At 29.1% G+C, this 19,492-nt stretch overlaps 1 non-coding gene across 1 annotated transcript; it reads left to right on the top strand.

The window, feature by feature from the left end:
- The first annotated feature begins 19,005 nt into the window (after window positions 1-19,005).
- trnaa-agc (transfer RNA alanine (anticodon AGC)) lies at window positions 19,006-19,078 on the top strand. Its single transcript has one exon. It is a non-coding gene; the product is annotated as a tRNA-Ala (tRNA).
- Window positions 19,079-19,492: the final 414 nt, after the last annotated feature.

Below are 19,492 nucleotides of genomic sequence, written 5' to 3'. Positions count from 1 at the left end.
TGGAAAACAATATCTTGCACTCCCAGCTAATTGCTTAGGCATATTATGATAGATATTTTGTGAATAATGTTTTTATAGTATTCCTCCCAAACTATCAACAAAACTTCTTAGTTCTTCAATTTTAAATATCTTATTATTATTTGCTATCTTTTCAGAAGGTGCTCTTTGATCACAAATGATAAGGCAAAGTATTCTAATTTTAGCAAGACTTCCATATGAGCTTGACAGTTATTGTCATAAAGAGCGCTTTAAAGGTTCACAACTGATGAAAATCAAAATAAACAGATTTTCTAAAAAAAATTTATATTATCTATGATTGAATAGGCATAGTGATTTACCCACATTAAATAAAAAACTAAGTAAATGAGGTAGATGCCGACTGAATCTGAAAAAGAGACATTTTAACTTGTAACCTTTAGTTTAGTAACTTTTTCTAAAGACTTTTTTTTTTTCTGATTTTGGATTTGGTTTCGCAAAGGTGAACTTGTGGTTTCCATTTTTTAAGTGACGACTGAGGGTTAAGATGGATGGAACATCAGTTATGACATCTTCTCGTCAAACCTGCCTCTTCTTCAAACGGTTTAAAAATGTGAATAACTGCTTTGAATAATATTACTCTCGTACTCGTTGTACTGGATCAAATCTATCGGGGAGTATTTGTATCAAATCTATGTGGGAGTAAAAAGCATGCCTGTTTTGACAGATATGCTTTAATTCCCGAATTTTTTTTTATGTTTATTAAGGTGCTCTAAGAAGTCTTTTACATTATTATCACAGATGCCAGAGTCAGCATCTGTGACACCTCGGACCTCTTGGATCATAAGTAACTCAAACCATCTTGGATCAACTTGATTCATAAGTAACTCTAACCAGATTGCCAAGGCTGTTTTCAATCTCAAAGGCTTCATTTCATGTTGTGTTTGTATACAGTAGTTAAATTCTCTTTTAAAACTTGAAATAAAACTTAGAAAAAAATATCACTTTGTTCCGTTTAATCCAATACCTATGATAACGATTGCAAACGCTGTTTTTTTGTTGTAACAGAATCCACTGTTTGCTGGATTTTCATCGCTGAGTCATTCCTACCTAGAATTCTAAGTCATTAAGGTAATCATGGTTTAGTACAGCATCTTCTTTTTTAAAAGGAATACAAACAATGAAAACTTTTTTCATGTTGGCACTTGTTACTATTGGTATAACTTAAATTTAATGTGGCCGCATATTTTCTACCTGAGGTTTAACCGGCAACTTTGTTGTTGACTTTTGGCCAACGCCAGCAACTTTGTTTTTGACTTTAGACAAGTTTGTCTTACTTACAGTATGCTGTTTAATTTTATACATTTCCAAATTAAGGGAAAATATTTTTAATTTAATTAAAAGAACTATTTTTTGGAAAGTTACATTTTAGAAGTAGAAATGAGAAAAAGTTGAGCCGAATAGCATTCAAAGTTAGTCAAAAATCTTTGTTTTTGAATAAGTTTTTTTTTTGTAAAAAGTTTTATGTGGGTTTTTTTTATTACTACTTTTTATGTAATACAAATATAAAATAATCTTTAAAATGTTTGATTTAGATGAGTATAAATTTATTCAAAAAAAAAAGAGTACAGTGAAGTACAGTAAATTAATTAATGATATGTCTTAAAGAAAAGTTTATTAAAGTTTATTTTGTTACTAGAAAACCAGTTGTTACTAATACGACACTTGTCGTTACTGGGAAGCTAACTTATGTTTCGTAAAAAATTTTTTACTGGGAAAGCCAATAACTTTATGGCAATAAAATCTAAAAATGAGCTTTATTATATTAATAGAAAATAAAATTTATTATTTTTGATTAACAGATTGGTTTACCTTCATACTTTTATCGTTAACTATAATTAGTATTAGGTAATTTCATTGCTGGAATTTACTTTTTTTAATCATCATTAAAAAAAACGCTTTTGACAATAAATACATTTTGTTTCTATTTTTTATATGACTTTTTATATCGAGTAATGTTAATAGTTTGTTCCTTGAAGATTTAACAGATTTAAAACCATTGTAAAAAGGATTGTAAAGTAAGTTTTTATCTGTTTAGTATTTAAACATTTTTGATTTTAACTTGTTTTTTATCACCTTTTTGTTAAATTGGAAAAAAAATACGGAGAAAAATATATAAATTATGTACAATTATTAGCAACATGCCCACTATAACTACACGGCCGGGTTTGTTGGTTTTTACGGCAAAAAACTAGGAGGCCAGTTTTATTTGTTGTAATAAGCGTTATCTTTAAACAGAACACTTTGATTTTCTTGTTGTATATAATATTTTTTATCTATTTATGAATTTTGTTATTAAATTTATTTTTGAGTTTAATTATGAGAAACTTATTAATTTTGATGCTTTAAATAAGATTTTAATTAAGTAATAACATAAATACAATATTAAAATTAGATACATTTATAACTCGTTTATGGTCTTGAGATATAATTATTTTTATTGTACATCAAAAAATAAGAAATACTTTTATTTTCATACCTAGAATTCTTAATACAATGCCAAACAAGAGTGCAGTGATATACTGTTGCCGTGGATACAAAAGTAAGTCATCAAATACAAATGTGAATTCTCTAAAATTGACTTCAGAACCAACTATTTATAACAAAGAAAATAATGTTTTTGCGTTTCCTGATGCTGTAAAAAAACATGAATTAAGAAAAATGGATTAAGTTCATTAATAGAAAAATTGGTTTCCTACAGAGCATTCAGGTGTTTGTAGTCCATACTTTGATCCAAAATTACTAAAGCACGGTGTTAGAATGACTTTTATTTATGATCTTAATCCAATACCGACTATTTATTGAAATGATGCAATCAAAAGATTTCACATTCTCTGTTATTATCTATTCCAGGTTCATCAAAAAAATCTCCCACTAAGTGTGTCACAAACTTTCAAGATGAATCAGATACTTTTATGAAAAAAAATTCTATCAAAGATCTAAACATGTTAGATTCATTTTTAAGTCCTGTTGGCTTTATTTTCCAAAAATTTGATTCCCATGTTTTATATTATCGTATTTTTAATGTGGCATCTATTGATAATGCTCCCTGTATTTAATCAATACAAGTTGATTCTACTTTGCATGTAAAGTTGCATCACAATGGATGTCAAGTTCTGTATAAAAAAATGCTATATTAATTAATAATATAATTATAAAGATATACTTTAACAACAAGCAAATGATTATTAATGGTGGAATAAGAAAAGACGATATTGTTGCTTTTAAATTCAAAAGAACCAAAAGAAAGCATAATGGTTAATCTATTTGTTGTTGTTAATTTCACAGTATTTTAAAATTTTATTGTGATTTTATGAATGTTTATATTACTTTGAATTATAGTAGGCCATGTCAGCAACTATAAAAACAAATATTCCTTATAAATGTTATTTGGTTTTTCTTTTATTTAGTATTTCTCTTATAGACTGTGCTTTGTTCACTATCCCAAAATCTATGTTGTTGTAACTGATTTTGAAAAATCATAACAGACCTTATGATGTTTTTAGCTTTAATTGAATCTTCAACGAATAAGCACGTGATTTTTAGTGATTTGTAAAAATAGCTCAGGTGTTACTCATGTGTTGTTTTTGCAGACCACTTGTAAACTTTTTTTTACATATTATTATAAATTTTTTTTTATTTTTGCAGCAACATTCAGTGCTTATTAATTTAAATTTTTTATTTTTTCAAAAAAATGGAATTTAAATTGTTGTTGAAGAAAGTACAAATCATGTTACAGTGTGAAGTTTAAAAGTCCAACGGTAGTGATATAATCAATATTGACAGAGGAAAAAAAAGTGATTACATTAAACGTGTTTAAATCAGAGTGCTTCACCTAAAAACCACGTCAATAAAAATGTTCGAGAACGATCTATTGGTCTTGACTGTAAATGAAAATTGCGCTATTACAAATTGTCGTTTCTAGCGCGTATCAAAATAGTTTGAAAAATAAATGCGTTTGACTCTAAAATTAAATAAAATTTATGTAGACACCAATAATTTTGCAGTTGCAAAATTAATGGTGCACACATGAAAATTAAGTTCAGATGATTCATTTGCTGTGTCGTCTTTTGAATGCATGCAAAGTTTTCCGCTTCCAAACATTCCTTTTCTAGAAATATTTTACATGAGACAGCTCTTAGTTTTTATTTTTTGCATCCATAATAATAAAAAAAGAGCGAAGTTCTACATACACCTTGAGAGACACGTCAAAATGTTGAAAGAAAGTCTCTTGACAATATTTGCAAATTTTTGTTTGATTATATGACAAACAATGTCGTCGGTTAATTATCAATTGAAATTTTTCTTTTTTTATGTCATTAAATAGAGCACAAAATTTTCCATAATATAGAAATAAAATGATTTTTGTTTAAATCGAATTTAATCAAAATTAAAAACATTTTCATAAGTTCAGCTTTCCCCGCTGTTCAGTTTTACCCCTTTTACTCTAATATTTAAAACAAAAATTTATTTTTAAAAATTTTAACTTTTTATTTCACAAATAAATATATGCAAGTAAAACAGCAAAAAATAATTTACATGTAACTTAACTAGGATTTAGATTTGACAAAAGTTTTACAATTTATAAATTAATAAAAAAAATTAATACTTTTTTTTATTATTCTGAATCACTCCGAACAAGGCTGAAAGCAACCACTATTATGTTTGGAGTTACTTGGAAAAAAAAAAAATACTTATACAACCTTCAACTCCTCGAGTCTTCTGTCAACTGTTTCCTTGTTCTTCAACTATATTCTTTTTTTTTAATATTCGTGTCAAACTTAAAAGTTTGAGCATAAGTATTAATTTTTTTAAATTTTATTATAATAACAACGACGTTGTTCGTCATATAATCAAACAAAAATGTGCAAACATTGTCACTCCCAACAAGGCTGAAAGCAACGACTATTATATTGGGAGTTACTTGCAGGGGCGGGTTTTATCATTCACCATGGTTGGGGGGGGGGATCTGATTGAAGTTTAAAAACTTACTTCGGCGTAATTTATCTATAACATTTTAATTCACATAAAGGGTCGTCTTTAAATTACGTTTCACTTTTAGGGGGAGGGGGGGAGAGTTGTTAGTGGTTTTGTAAAGACTTGTACGAAATTTTTTACAAAAGCGTACAATGGGGGTAAAAAATGGTCAAAACTGTTATTTATGGACGAACCTTAAAATGGTTTTACGCATTCTATTGCGTGCTTGTACACCTTAAATACTTTTGGGAAAATTTACCTGCCCACACCTAGGTTATTAAGACCGCCTGTTTATGAACTTTTATTTGTTACCAACAAAATTGTTTTTCCCAAAACCATCTTTATAATAGTAACATAAGAAATTTCGTGAAGTGAGATTGATTTAAGTATCGTTTTACTTCTTTGCTTTTGTTAATATGTGTTGAAAAAATGAAATCAGATCCAGGAAAAATCTAGATCATGTATTCTGATTTAAAGACTTTGAGTTTAAATAGCATAAAATATCCTTAATAAAAAATAAAGGTTCTAAAGTATATTTTTCTATACTGCAAGCACTATTTTTTTCATTTTTAGATAGTTGAGAAGTGCGCGGTATCGACATGAAAAGTTTTCTATTTTATTAACCTGTTCTGATAATATGTTTCTTTATAAAGTTTGTAGAAATATTGACTCGTTTTTCTTTTTACAGTAGTTAATTTTTTACCATCTTCATTGGCATTGCTCATTTGTCAGCTGTGTAAAACTTGTAAAAAATAGCCCTCGACAACTGTGTAAAAATAGCACTCGACATAAAAATTTAAATATCACTTAAAATTTTAAAAAATAAATTTAGGATTAAAAAATGAAAATAAAATAAATACAGTTAATTCCCGGTAAGTCAAACAACCCGTTAACTCGAACTTTTGTTATCTCGAACTATTTTAGTCCCTTGAAAGCAATTGTTTTACTTCGCTTAAGTCGAATATTCGCTTAGCCGAACCGTTTTCCTCGGTCTCTTGAAGGTTTGAGTAAACGGGAATTTGCTGTTTTTGATTATAAATGACCGATTATATTAGATAAACAAATACAAAAGAATAAACTACAGTGCAAACTTTACGACCATCCACTTTATAACACATTAAGTTACAATGCATTATGGTTTAAAAACTTTTTTTAAAAACGCACGAAGCATTCGTGCGTTTTTAAAATAAAACTAACTATAACTAAGTTATACTGCATAACTTATGCATATGCATATTTGCATAACTTATGCATATAAAGATTATTGATATATTTTCTTACTATATTTTCTCACTTACAAGAATATATAACATAGTCCCAAGGAAGGGGGAGGGCTACTACCTCTTTAACCCGCCACTGGTTACTTGAAAAAAAAAGAATAGAGTTAAAGAGCAAGGAAACAGTTGACAGAGACTTGAAAAATTGTAGGTTGTATAAGTCAAGAAAACATGAAGATGGGAGAGAATTCCAAAGTGTTAAAGTGCGTGGAAAAAAACTAGACCAATAAAAGTTTTTAGAACATACAGAGAGAGATACATTAAAAAAATGAAACTTTGCTGAATTCAAGTGAGAATGAGTTTTGGTTGATGGAACTAAAGATGATACCTTTGAGCAGCAAAGGTTTTTTGGTTAAACCTAAACATTCAATGCTAATGCATGCATTGTCATACTCTAGCTGCCAAATTTATACAAAAAAAATTATTTTTTTTCTTTTCACATAACAAAACGCTTTTTCTTATGGCTAAATATTTAAATGTTAGAATGTAATAAACCTGTTTTCAAGTTTGGATTTGATTTTTTGACAATAAGGATACAAAGCTGAACTTTTAATTTTTTCATCAGAATTTATTTTCTCTACAAGCAAAGCATTACAGTTATTTTGTAAAAAAAGGTATGACTTAAATGATCTAAATATTAATTCCATTTGTAAAAAGAATGCAAATATTTTTTTATAAGCAAAAATAAAATTCCAACTTTGTGCGCTTTGTATGTAACAAATTTAGTATAATAAGCATTTACTCTATTTTTAGAACCTAAGATTCAAAACAAATTGTACTAATATTTTCAACTTTTAATGTTCAGGTAATGTAACAGCTCAGGTAGGTGTATTATAGTCAGCACTCAGTTATTGACATTTCATCAAGAATTAAAACATTCTTTTTCATGAGATTTACTTTAGTTTTCATAAACTCAAAGACTTCTGTTAAAATATCACTTTGGACTTTAGATTTTTTAATATTTTTCGCAGGGAACGTAGTGATGGGTATGGTAAATTTAAACGAATTTAGTTTTTATAACAACTTTGACCACCGTGCGGTTCACATGTAAAGAAGTGCAAAGCGATTCAGACACTCCATTGTCATTTACTTGAATTAAAATATTTCTTACAACTACTTTACTTTCCATAATTTTTTTTTGGTATTAGAAAGAGCTCAACTGGATTTTTTTGGTTATAATTTGGTGTAACATGATTAAAGATTGTATGAAGTGGATTAAGTTTACATTTTTTTGAGTTGTTTTTCCCACCGATCAGCATGAAAGTGTACCAAAATAAAAGAAAAGATCAATAACTATGTGTACTTAAGGATTCTACGACGAATCATTTCTTGAATGAATTACATAAAGTTATATTTTTTTATGTTTACTTCACAAAAAAAGCTTGTGTTTGTAGCTGTTCAGTTCAGTCGTTTAACTTAAATATCCAAACTTTTGATTTAGAAAGCTTATCATAAAAGTTCTTTTTGGGGACTGTTATGATAGCGTACTACAGCACAGCTTAAAGAATAAAATTAAACTTTTAAAATTTTTAAAATTAAAAAAAAGCGGTTATAAAACATAACTGAAGGGCACAGGGAAAAAAGCAGACAAGTCACATTTTGCAAGTTTTGAGAAGACCCATTTTAAAAGTTCAAACACTCTTCAATGGTCTTAGCTACAGAATATAAAGTTGAGATTAAGCATGCAGCAAGGCGAACCAATATCATTGCTATAAATGATAAAGTTTGTATGTATTTTTAATGACCGATGGGATTTAAACTAAAAAAATCACATAAGAGGTGGTTTTGTGATATGTCTGTTTTTTTCCCTGAAACCAAGACATTCCAAAATTGGTTTTATTCTACATATATACTTATAATGCTATGGGATGCTTAAACAATGACTTAGAAGCCATATAAATCAATCTTTATAAATAAAAAAAATTCCATATAAATCAACCAAAGCGAGACACTTTTTGTGATTTACAGAAAGCTTAATTTTATGACATCTGCATAACATACACAAACGGCACACAAGAATAAAGTAGGAAAAATAAAACAAGTTACAATTGCAATGTTTTAATGAAACAAGGGATTCAACATAACCAATTCAATCCTCATTCACCGAAGAATCACTGAGTTCATGACCTGGGTTTGCTCTATCAGTGTCTGATCAACTATGAGGATGCTCATCGAAGAACTGATAATTTGTAGGGCTGCAAAACTTTTTCAATACTTGAAGGTCTTTATATTTTTCTGAACTGATGGGCAGAGGACCATTTTCATACAACTTGGTAAGGACAGACATCTGTAGCTGCTTCTTCCCGCGCTGAGTCCCTGTTATTTTTAGTACAGCAGACACAAACGCACCATTCCACGAATCCCTGTAGAGAACAAGCAATGAACGGGAGTCCAAAAAGTGGATTTCCTAACTAGGCGTGTTTTTACTGGACATGCGGCTTAAGACAGTCTTAAGTACATTGTGTAGGCGAAGAACATGTCCTGTGTAGCCCTGATGACCGTGAAAGGTGTTGGACGTGATCGGGCAGTTGCAAATTCTGCTAACCAATCCTCTGGCAAGTCTACATTCTTTGCTAAAGATTGACATTGCTAAAGTCTCTATCGCACTCCATGTACTAGTGGCATCTCTTGCGCTCATGTACCTGATTGTATAAGAACCTTATCACTGTGTAGTTTTTATTTTGTCCACTGCACCCGTCGCAGAAGAAACTGATTTCGTCCACAGCTATAGAAATGTAGCTGCGGATGAAGTCAGCAAGAAGTGAACAAACGTCGTCAGCACCCTTTTTTGCTACTGTTTCATCATATGTATACATATACAAAGCAGATTACTTCAAACTTGTCACATTTTCTTGCCCTTTCCTTAGCTGCAGCTTTCCTGTCGTAGAATGTACGGGCCTTGTGTTTATACAGCCCGTGGTTCGTTAATATTTCAGTTTTTTTGCTATTCAGACCAGCAACATCTCTGCCATTGCTCTTGGCGTTGGCGATGTCGCCATCCACATGCTGCAACTTTACGATGAATTCGTCACATGTAGAACAAGTGTCCTTTCGTGGGTAACCAATTCCAATGTTGAATTTTGTGTTAAACAGTGTCTTGTAGGATTCATAGCTAACCTGCGGGAAAAAAAAAAGGAAATAAGGGGGAAAAAAAAAATATCACATTATCAGGGCATAAAATTAGTCAAGAACTATCGATCACTTTTATTTTAAAAAAAGAATAGCTTAAGTTAAAACGCTTAGCCTAATGCAGAGCAATTAAAACATCATCTTCCATCACCACATGAATTTCCATCTATGTGGTGCATGACCTGCGAGGAAAAACCCACACAATCAACAATCAAATCAACATCAAATTAAAAGCACTAATTCTAATTCCAACTCAGCTGTTAATGATATTGCTTTGCGAACTGTTTCTACACGGTTTTTTGTGATGCCGAAGAGCGAGCAAAAGGCTTTCACGCACACTACCACTAGTTCCACTGATGTTCTTTTGGATACTTTTACGACATACTTTACGCTCATCTCTTTAGGTTTGTAGGAATCTTCGTCTGCACCTTTTCTATGCTGGTGGCGACCCTGTTTATGACCATCTGATAGCTCATAGAAAGAGCTTTGTTTCAACCATCTCAACAACCAAATATACGAAAACTCATAGGGAAGACCGGGGCACGTTGGCCTACGGGGTAGATTGGCCCATTCAAGTTTATTCAAAGGCTAGACGTTTTAACAAGCTGGGAATCTAAGTGAAGGTTGCTAGTAATTCAATCCTTTTTTTTTCAAAAAAACATCTTGTAAATTTTGAAAAACTAGTTTAACTCACTGACGTTTGACAGTACAGCATTATTTAAGTGCCATATTTAAAGCTTATAGTGTAAGGATTATTTTAGTATATAATGTTCCACAAAATTTGTTGATGGTTTAAGGAGAAAGTTGCTCATACTCTAAACGTGACAATGGGGCAGATTGGCCCGATGCAACCGGGGCACGTTGGCCATGTGGCCAACTTGCCCCGTAGATTTTAAAAATAATTCGGGTAAATTTGTGACGGAAAAACTGTTTTTGTTATAAAAGTATTAAAACTTGTAACGCATATTAGATCAGAAATAAGCGTCATAAACAAATTGGCATTTGTTTTTATACGTTTTTGCGGGTTTTATACGTCGATAATACGAAAATATCACTCGTATACATAATATTTAAATTTGGATAAATAGTCTTATTATAAAAAGTAATTTTAACTTAGATTTACATATGTCTAAACTTAAATATTGTATATATTTATATATTATGATATATATCATTTAACTTATAATATAACTTATATATGTAAATTTAATTAATATTTAAACTTTTTCATTCTAGTTATACTTACATATATAAATTTAATACTTTACACACTTAACTTTTCATGCTTAACTTTTAAATTTATATATGATGTATAAATTTAATATGGCATGAGTTTAGGTATATGACAATTGCGTTTTACGAAACCAAATTTTGTGCTAAAATTTTGTGCCACGATTTTCGTAGTCTCTTCAAAGTTAGCGTGTTTAAGGAAGGCTTTCCGGAATAACTTTTTAGTATTCGTTATTAACGTAGATTATTTTTAGAAAGTAGAATAGTTGAAGCTCATTTTCGATTTGGTTATAATTATACTTAATTGATATATTAACAAGTTTATTGATATCAATGTTTTGGTCGTACTTCTGTGGTGAAATTAATGTCCAGCATATAGTTTTTTTTCTATTCAATTTTTATTTTTAAGTTATTCATTTATCTATGCACTTGCCAAATTTCGTTGAAAAATATTATGTAGCAGTTACCCTATTTCTTGCTGCACTTTTGTTACCTAATTTACATTTACTGATGTTAGCGCGGGAGACAGAGAGGTTCATTGATTATTTTTGTATATAGCATTCATATTACTAATATTATTAGCAATACTTGACTAATGTCATAAATTGATATTATAAACCTAGACACTTTATAGTGAAAATATGATTAAAATATCTGTAAATTTAAAAGAAATTGTTTTATTAAAACGATTTTCAGGAAATAATAAAATAAGACTTAAATTTTATATTTCATTTAGAAACAAAAATTTTGTCAAAATGGAGAAAAAAAATAAAGGTTTCACATAGTATTTCATATCATTTTCATAATATAAATTAGATATGAATCAAATTAGTTATGAATCATCTAATTTGAAGTTTGAACGTTGTCTTTATTTAACAAGGAATGCCTTTAGATTATATATAACTAATAAATAAGTTATTTTTATATAAATTTATTTAACTGTTTTTAAATTACTATTTGGCCACTATCTAAACCTTTATGTATAACTTAAATATTTCTTTCGGTGTTTTAGATGCTAAAAGTTGTAAAATGGCGTCATCCAACAACATCAGTTAGTTACTTTCTTTTTTCAATAGCTCAGTAGTTAATTTTCTTTGTAAAAATAAAGTTAATTTAATTTTTGTTTAGATGAACTTGCTTTAGAGAGGATCAGTCAATTATATCCCTATTATATGAATTAATTTAGTATTTAGTCATTTACTATTAGTTTTCAAATACAGTTCTTTATTATGCCTATGTAGATTGTTGTTAGTTGTATTTTTGTATACCTAATACTTACATTTTATTAAGTCATTCTTTTTTTTTCTGTAGACAAATTAGAACAAACAATCAGTAAAACTGGTTTAAATTGTTTTAGTTACTATATCATTAATAAGTATTTGTATGCTGTGTTAGTATTCCTTGTTAGCTTTGAATAAACGTTTTGATTTAAAATTGGCATTTAGGTGAGTATGGCCAGCAGATACGTAAGTTTCATAGGTTTCTATATGTTTCAAAATATAACTAATTGATGCGTCATTACAAATATAAACTTCAAGTAAATGTTTTAATTTAAAATTAGCATTTAGGTGAATATGGCAAACAAATATGAAAGTTTTGTAGGTTTCAATATTTCAAAGTGTATAGGGGAGACCGGGGCTAGTTGGCCGCAGGGGTAAGCTGACGAACTGCGTTTATCTTCAGAGCCTTTCATCAGAAAATGACAAAAATAACACAGAAACTTCCTTATTGACCATTTCATCATTCACTAAAGTATTGTCAAAACTTGCGCATGCGCATGGGAAATATTGAGATTTATGCGTTTTTTGGACAAAATCGTAACTTTTAGAACATCGCTTCCTTTTTACTTTATAAAGAAAATAGTTAGTTGTATGAAAAAAAAAGTTATTGTAAAAGTTCCAGTCACAATTGGTTTACTATATCTAGTTAGACTTTTTTTTCAAAGCTGCCGTTTTTCAGGATCTATAGACTGTTTATTAAAAAAAAAGCTTTCGGGGTAAGTTGAGAAATTTTTCACGGGGTAAGTTGGCTCATAGCATTTACTATGGAAAAAAACATGTATTTTTATAAAATTATTATTTTTTTTTTTTTTAATTTTTAACAATATTAAAAAAAATTATTCTTACAAAAAAATTAAAAAAAAAAATTATTTCGTTTTTGTTATCACGGATAAAATGTGGGCTACTGTTTGGCTTTTATACGGAGTAATATTTGGTACCAGCTAAAAGTAATATTAAATTTTGGGATAAAATTGTTGCAAAACTTAATAGTAAAAATATTTCTAATAATTTTGCACTTAATAGTGCATTAATAATCATTTTTAAAGTTTGTGCCAACTTACCCCGTGGTGGGGTAAGTTAGCGCAAATTTTTTTTTTTTTTTTGAGGGCCCGAAAAGGCCCCAAGAATTTTTTTTTGTAAATGAATGCAAATTTTATAAGTTACCCTAATCCATACTCTTTAAGACTACACTATATTTAAAAAAAAATGTATTGTTAGGGCTACAGAGCTCATAGAATAAAAACCGAGCCAACTAGCCCCGGTCTCCCCTAATTTGTTAATACACCGTTGTAAAGATGTTATAACTCGAAGCAAGTGTATTTTAAAGTTTAAAAATATTCTATTCACATTCCAACAATTTTAATTTATTTTCTTTATCTTTAGCAAACCTTACTTCGATAATTGGTGAGAGAATTTTTATATATATAAAATTGTTATATATATATAAACTATATATATATATATAAACTATATATATATATATATATATATATATATATATATATAAACTATATATATATATATATATATATATATATATATATATATATATATATATATATATACATATATATATATATATATATATATATATATATATATATATATATATATATATATATATATATATATATATATATATATATTTATATATATATATATTTATGGAGGGAGACTTGTATTATGCCATTTAATTCATATTTAGTGTCACTGTCGTCTATTCCTGCTGGTAAGATTTATATATTCTTACTTTTCAAAATGATTATAATTGCTAAATAATCGTGAGGTTATGTTGTGTATTGTTTTTTTATTTTTTAGTATCATCATCATCCATTACTGTTGGTAAGGTTTATATATTATTTTTCAGTATGGTTTTAATTATAAAATAATTGTAAGATTGTTTTGTGTATTGTCTTTTTATTTTTTAGTATCATCTTCATCCGTTACTGTTGGTAAGGTTTATATATATATATATATATATATATATATATATATATATATATATATATATATATATATATATATATATATATATATATATATATATATGTACAGGCTACTAATGCAAAAGTACGGGCGACTAATGCAACAACTTGCTATATCTCTTGCAAACTAAGATCAAAAAAGAATAGGACTGTCGACTATCTAGACACTCTAGTATTAAGTTTAAGAGAAAAGATTGTTAAATGGTCAATTAATGTAGCACGTAAAAACAGATTTACAAATCGACTGCATCGATGCAAAGTAGGAAATGAGATTTGCAAAAGACAAAAAATCAAGCGCCAAAAAATGGATAAAAAAAGAAGTTAGAGCGTGACCTATCTAAATTGATTTTTGACGAAATTATTAATTCATATAAGCACTTGTACTATGACCAACTATTTGATATAGAAAATGTCAGATAGAATTGTTGGGAAGACTCTAGAACATGAATGGTACGATCCAAAGACATGCAAAAGTTTTTCATATAGCGGCAGAGTAAAAAAATCAAAGAAAAAACAACTTTATTTACACCATTTCTTACTGGAAAGATGATGAAACTGATACTGAAGCTGATGACTATTGCATGAAAAAGATCCAGCTTGCTGCTGATGTTGTTTCCGGTGAGTTACAATTTAATTAATTTAACACACAGCAAGTGTTGTGACTTGCCTAAATAATACAGCAAGTGTTGTGACTTGCATAAAGTATATAGCAAGTGTTGTGACTTCCCTAAATAATGGAGCAAGTGTTGTGACTTGCCTAAGTAATACAGCAAGTGTTGTGACTTGCCTAAATAATACAGCAAGTGTTGTGACTTGCATAAATTACATAGCAAGTGTTGTGACTTGCCTAAATAATACAGCAAGCGTTGTGACTTGCCTAAGTAATACAGCAAGTGTTGTGACTTGCCTAAATAATATAGCAAGTGTTGTGAGTTGCCTAAATAATACAGCAAGCGTTGTGACTTGCCTAAGTAATACAGCAAGTGTTGTGACTTGCCTAAATAATACAGCAAGTGTTATGACTTGCATAAATTACATAGCAAGTGTTGTGACTTGCCTAAATTACATAGCAAGTGTTGTGACTTGCCTAAATTACATAGCAAGTGTTGTGACTTGCCTAAATTATATAGCAAGTGTTGTGACTTGCCTAAATATTACAGCAAGTGTTGTGACTTGTTAAATTTTTTGATAGACGGCTCTGGCTTACCTTCACGTGGTGAAGGAAAGCCAGAGCATAGTTAAGGTAAGCAATGAATATAGGTAAGCAATGAACATAGTTTCATTTCTGGAATTAATCATTTTAATCACTCACTAAAAGCCAAGACAAAAACATAATATATTATTTTTAAAATAGTTATACTTTATTTTTTTTTTTTGTTAAGCAAACAAAATGGCTAGCTTGTTAACTATACTGTATGGTCCTTACTTCTGTTAATGTAATAATTACATGAAAGACTTTATTATAGGTTTTTGCTATACTTGGTTAGAAAGATGACATATTTTTTAAAGCCAATTGACTTATAGCTCCACAATAGTAGTTGTATGACTTTTTTAGTAATATATATCCAATTAAATAATAATTTTTGGTTAGAAGTGGAAAGGGCATTAAAATTCCACTCTCTTATGACCATGGATGCACCACTAATGTATCTTTTAATCTAGTGGAATATGTTTTTTTACTTCTTTGTTGTTGTACTTTAAATATTCAATCAGATATTTCAAGAATTGAAACATTTTTTGATATTATAATACTAAAACATCATCATTATATCTACTGTGAGTTTTACATTCATCTCCCATATTTGATGGTTGTCTGGCATGAATTTATTTTTTAATTCTAATTTATTTCCAATTTCATAATTTATTTTTTAAATTTATTGTTCAAATTTTGAAAATAATAATTTATTTTTTTAAGGTTGGGGGAGAGGTGGGAGTGGGTAGGTGGTGGGCATACGCTCCTTCCGTAATAGAAACACCACTTTTATACGTAAGATTGTATAACATAATTTTATATTGTGTACTAATTTTACTCATTTTAGTAAAGATATGAATAATTATAAAATCAAGTCGTTTTTTATCGTAGGGTGTATTAAACCATCGCCACCACACCCACCTCTACTCATAAAATTGTAGCCCACTCTTACACCTATCTTTTGACATCAAGATATTAGTATTTCGATAAGAATTGGCAAAGTTATGACAATTTAAGTGAAGAAAAACATTATTTTAACCATAGTTTCTTCAACAAATCCATATATAGAAAAATCGGTACTTAAACCGTCATAACTTTTGAACCAATAGTTTGATTTTGATAATTTTTTCACCTTTAAAATACTGTAATAATTCTCTTTCTAATGATATATAACATTATAGTATTCAATCAATTTAAAATTTTGTACTCACGTACCTACATGAGTTTTGTAAATTATTAATGATTAAAAGTAAATAAGTATTTAGTATTTTAAAATAGAAAAATATAAAATGTATTTTTTTCAATATATAAGTATGCAGGTATATAAATAATTAAATAAAAAAGAAATGGTTAAATATAAAACGTCTAATAAAGTAATGTACTTTTGGTTTTTGCATTTTATTTTTAAACCTACCTAAAAATGGTACAAAATTATATTTGCAAGTTACAACGTGGAAAAGTGCCAGAAGAAACAATGTTATTGGCAGTGATACAAGTTACAAAATATAAAAGATCAACTAGAGCAGTTAGTAGAGAACTTAATATACCACGTAAAACTGTAGGAAGGTATTGCATATTTAAAAGGTTGCCATCTACATCTAATGCTTCGGTTCAAACTGAAGTAGAACTTGATTGCCAAGTGATTCTTTCAAATTCTAACAATGATAACACACTTGAGTTTGATGTTACTGCAACAGTAAATAAGCCTAATGCAGAACATACGCCTGATAACGCAGCTATAGGGAGAGATTTAGTATCATCTGAATTAGATAAAAAAAAACCTGGCAACAAAACCAAAAGATTTCAGATATTTCTATTTTCTCTAACTAATTTAGTACTGTAACTTATTTAGACATTTAATAAGATACTTCAATATAAAACACTGCTTTGATATATTTAAAATTTTGAATTTTTTAAGAGACTGGGACAGATACCAAATATGATTTTAATGTTTATGTCTAATGGTAATATATAATTTATATTTCTTTAGGTATTTGAACCTGAGCAGGAAGTTTTGCTTGAAGAATACCTAATGAAAGCAAGTGATATTTACATATGCATATGTATAAGCAAACCATCAAACTTCTTTAGGAGAAAGACCAAAGTCTTTCTCCTAAAGAAGTTTGTTGGTTTGCTTATACATATGCTGTTGCTTGTAGCAGAAAAATTCCTCACTCATGGATAGAGCTACAATCTGCTGGTAGTGATTGGTTCTCCGGATTCTTAAAAAAGCATCCAAAGCTTTCTATTCGCTCTCCTCAAGCAACAAGTTTAGCTTGGTGCTCTAGTTTTAATAAACATAATGTAAATTTATTTTTTGACAACTTAAGCAATGTTTTGACTAGGTTAAAATTAAGTGCTTCAGACATTTGGAACATTGATGAGACTGGAATCACAATAGTGCATCGGCCTGATTTTGTTGTTGCACGTAGAGGCTTTTGCCAGATAGGTTGAGTAACATCAGTAGAAAGATTAGCATTAGTGACTATTGCTTTGGCGGTTAGTGCAATTGGCAATAGCATACCTTCATATTTTATCTTTCGCAGAGTTAATTTTAAATCTCACTTTATTTGTGTTGGACCAATAGGATGTGATGGATCAGCACATTCTTCAGGATGGATGACAGAGACAAATTTTCTTAAATATATCAAAAATTTTTCTATGCATCCACGTTGTTTCAATGATCGCCCTTGTCTGGTATTGATTGACAACCTCAGCTCTCATCTTGATGCTGCAGTACTTGATTTTTGTAAAGAAAATGGTATCACACTTTTATCTTTTCCAGCACACTGTAGTCATAAATTACAACCATTAAATAGAAGTGTTTATAATGGGGTTATATTATAAATGTTTACACTGTTGTTAAATAAAATGTTATTGTTGTATTTTGTTTTTCCTTCATTTTTTTGTAGTTTATTTTTTTAAAGTTGTTTCAATTTTTTTTATCAAGTTATGAAGTTGTTTTTGCTCAATGAACGTTTTCCCACCTCAAAGTCTGCCACTCAAAGTCTGCCATAAGTTGTATGTGGGCTAATCTGCCCCAATCCTTGGGCCAACCTACCCCGATAACGGGGTAGGTTGGCGCACCCGATATGACCTAACAAAAACAGTTTTAAATGTGTTGAAAAGCTATTATGAACTTTTTTTAATGTTTTTTCCGGATAGTCTAGGGACTAGTCAAACTTTTTCCCAAAAAAAATTGAAAAACAAAAAGCTAAAAAGTTACACAAAAAAAGCGGGCCAACGTGCCCCGGTCTCCCTTAACGCTTGTAAGAGTTTTACCTTTGTTTCAAGATTTCCGTAAAAACGGGGGGTAACTTAAGATGGTAATAATAACAATAGAAATTTATTATAAATAAACACTAGTTTTATATTTGTACTTTATATATTAAACCATTATATTTCATGATTACATATTTTTGTGAAGTAAGCAAAAATAAGTTTTTAACATGTTAAGAAAAACGCATTGTTTACGCTATCAAATTAATTTTAGGAAGTTGGACCATTTATTATATTTTATATATTTTTATATATTTTTAATTTTTTTACCATTACTCGAAAAAATATGTTACGCGAAATTGTTTGGCAAACTCAGAGTTAGCGAAATAGTGCATTAAGAAATAAAAGGGTTTTTCTTTAACTCGTCAAGGACATTAATTTTGTAGTATGTGTGGTTTTTGCAGCTCACGATTACAATTGGTAACAAGTAGCGAAAGCTTGTTATTGAACATTCCTGAATCATAAGCAATAAAACAATAATCTATTGTTTATTGTTTAATGTTTAAAAAAAATTGTTATTGAATAACAATTTTTTTATTGTAAAAATAAATAATCATTAGCAATAAAACAATGATGTTAATGTTTTAATATAATTAAACAAATTTTTAAGCCATCGTTGTGGGGAACTAGCTCAGATGGTAGAGCGCTCGCTTAGCATGCGAGAGGTACGGGGATCGATGCCCCGGTTCTCCAAATTTTATTTTACATTTTAGCATTTTAAATGCAATCAAATTGAACATTTCAGGGTGTGGATTCACAACATTTGCGTAACTCTTGCGTAGCTGAGCAAAAGTTACGAAAAACTTACGCAAAATATTTTTTGCGTAACTATTTGGTATTCACAACTTTTTCGCAGCATTTGCGTAAAGTTAAGGTTGCGCATGAGTTACGCAAAACTTAGGCAAAAACTTACGCAATAACTTACCCAAAATTTAAGGCAAATATTTTATAACTATTTGTATAAAGGAATTAGTTAGTATCACTAATTTTTTTTTTAATTAAGACACACAAGGAAATGTGACCAAACAGTAAATATTTCTTTTTAAAAGACAGGGCTTAAATTTACTTACAATTATTATTTTTGTTGTTGTTGTTGCTATATTTAAA

Source organism: Hydra vulgaris, chromosome 11 (assembly GCF_038396675.1).
Source record: "Hydra vulgaris chromosome 11, alternate assembly HydraT2T_AEP".
Taxonomy (NCBI): domain Eukaryota; kingdom Metazoa; phylum Cnidaria; class Hydrozoa; order Anthoathecata; family Hydridae; genus Hydra; species Hydra vulgaris.
The sequence above is the reverse complement of the archived record's forward strand: the minus strand, read 5'-3'. Positions and strand labels throughout refer to the sequence as shown.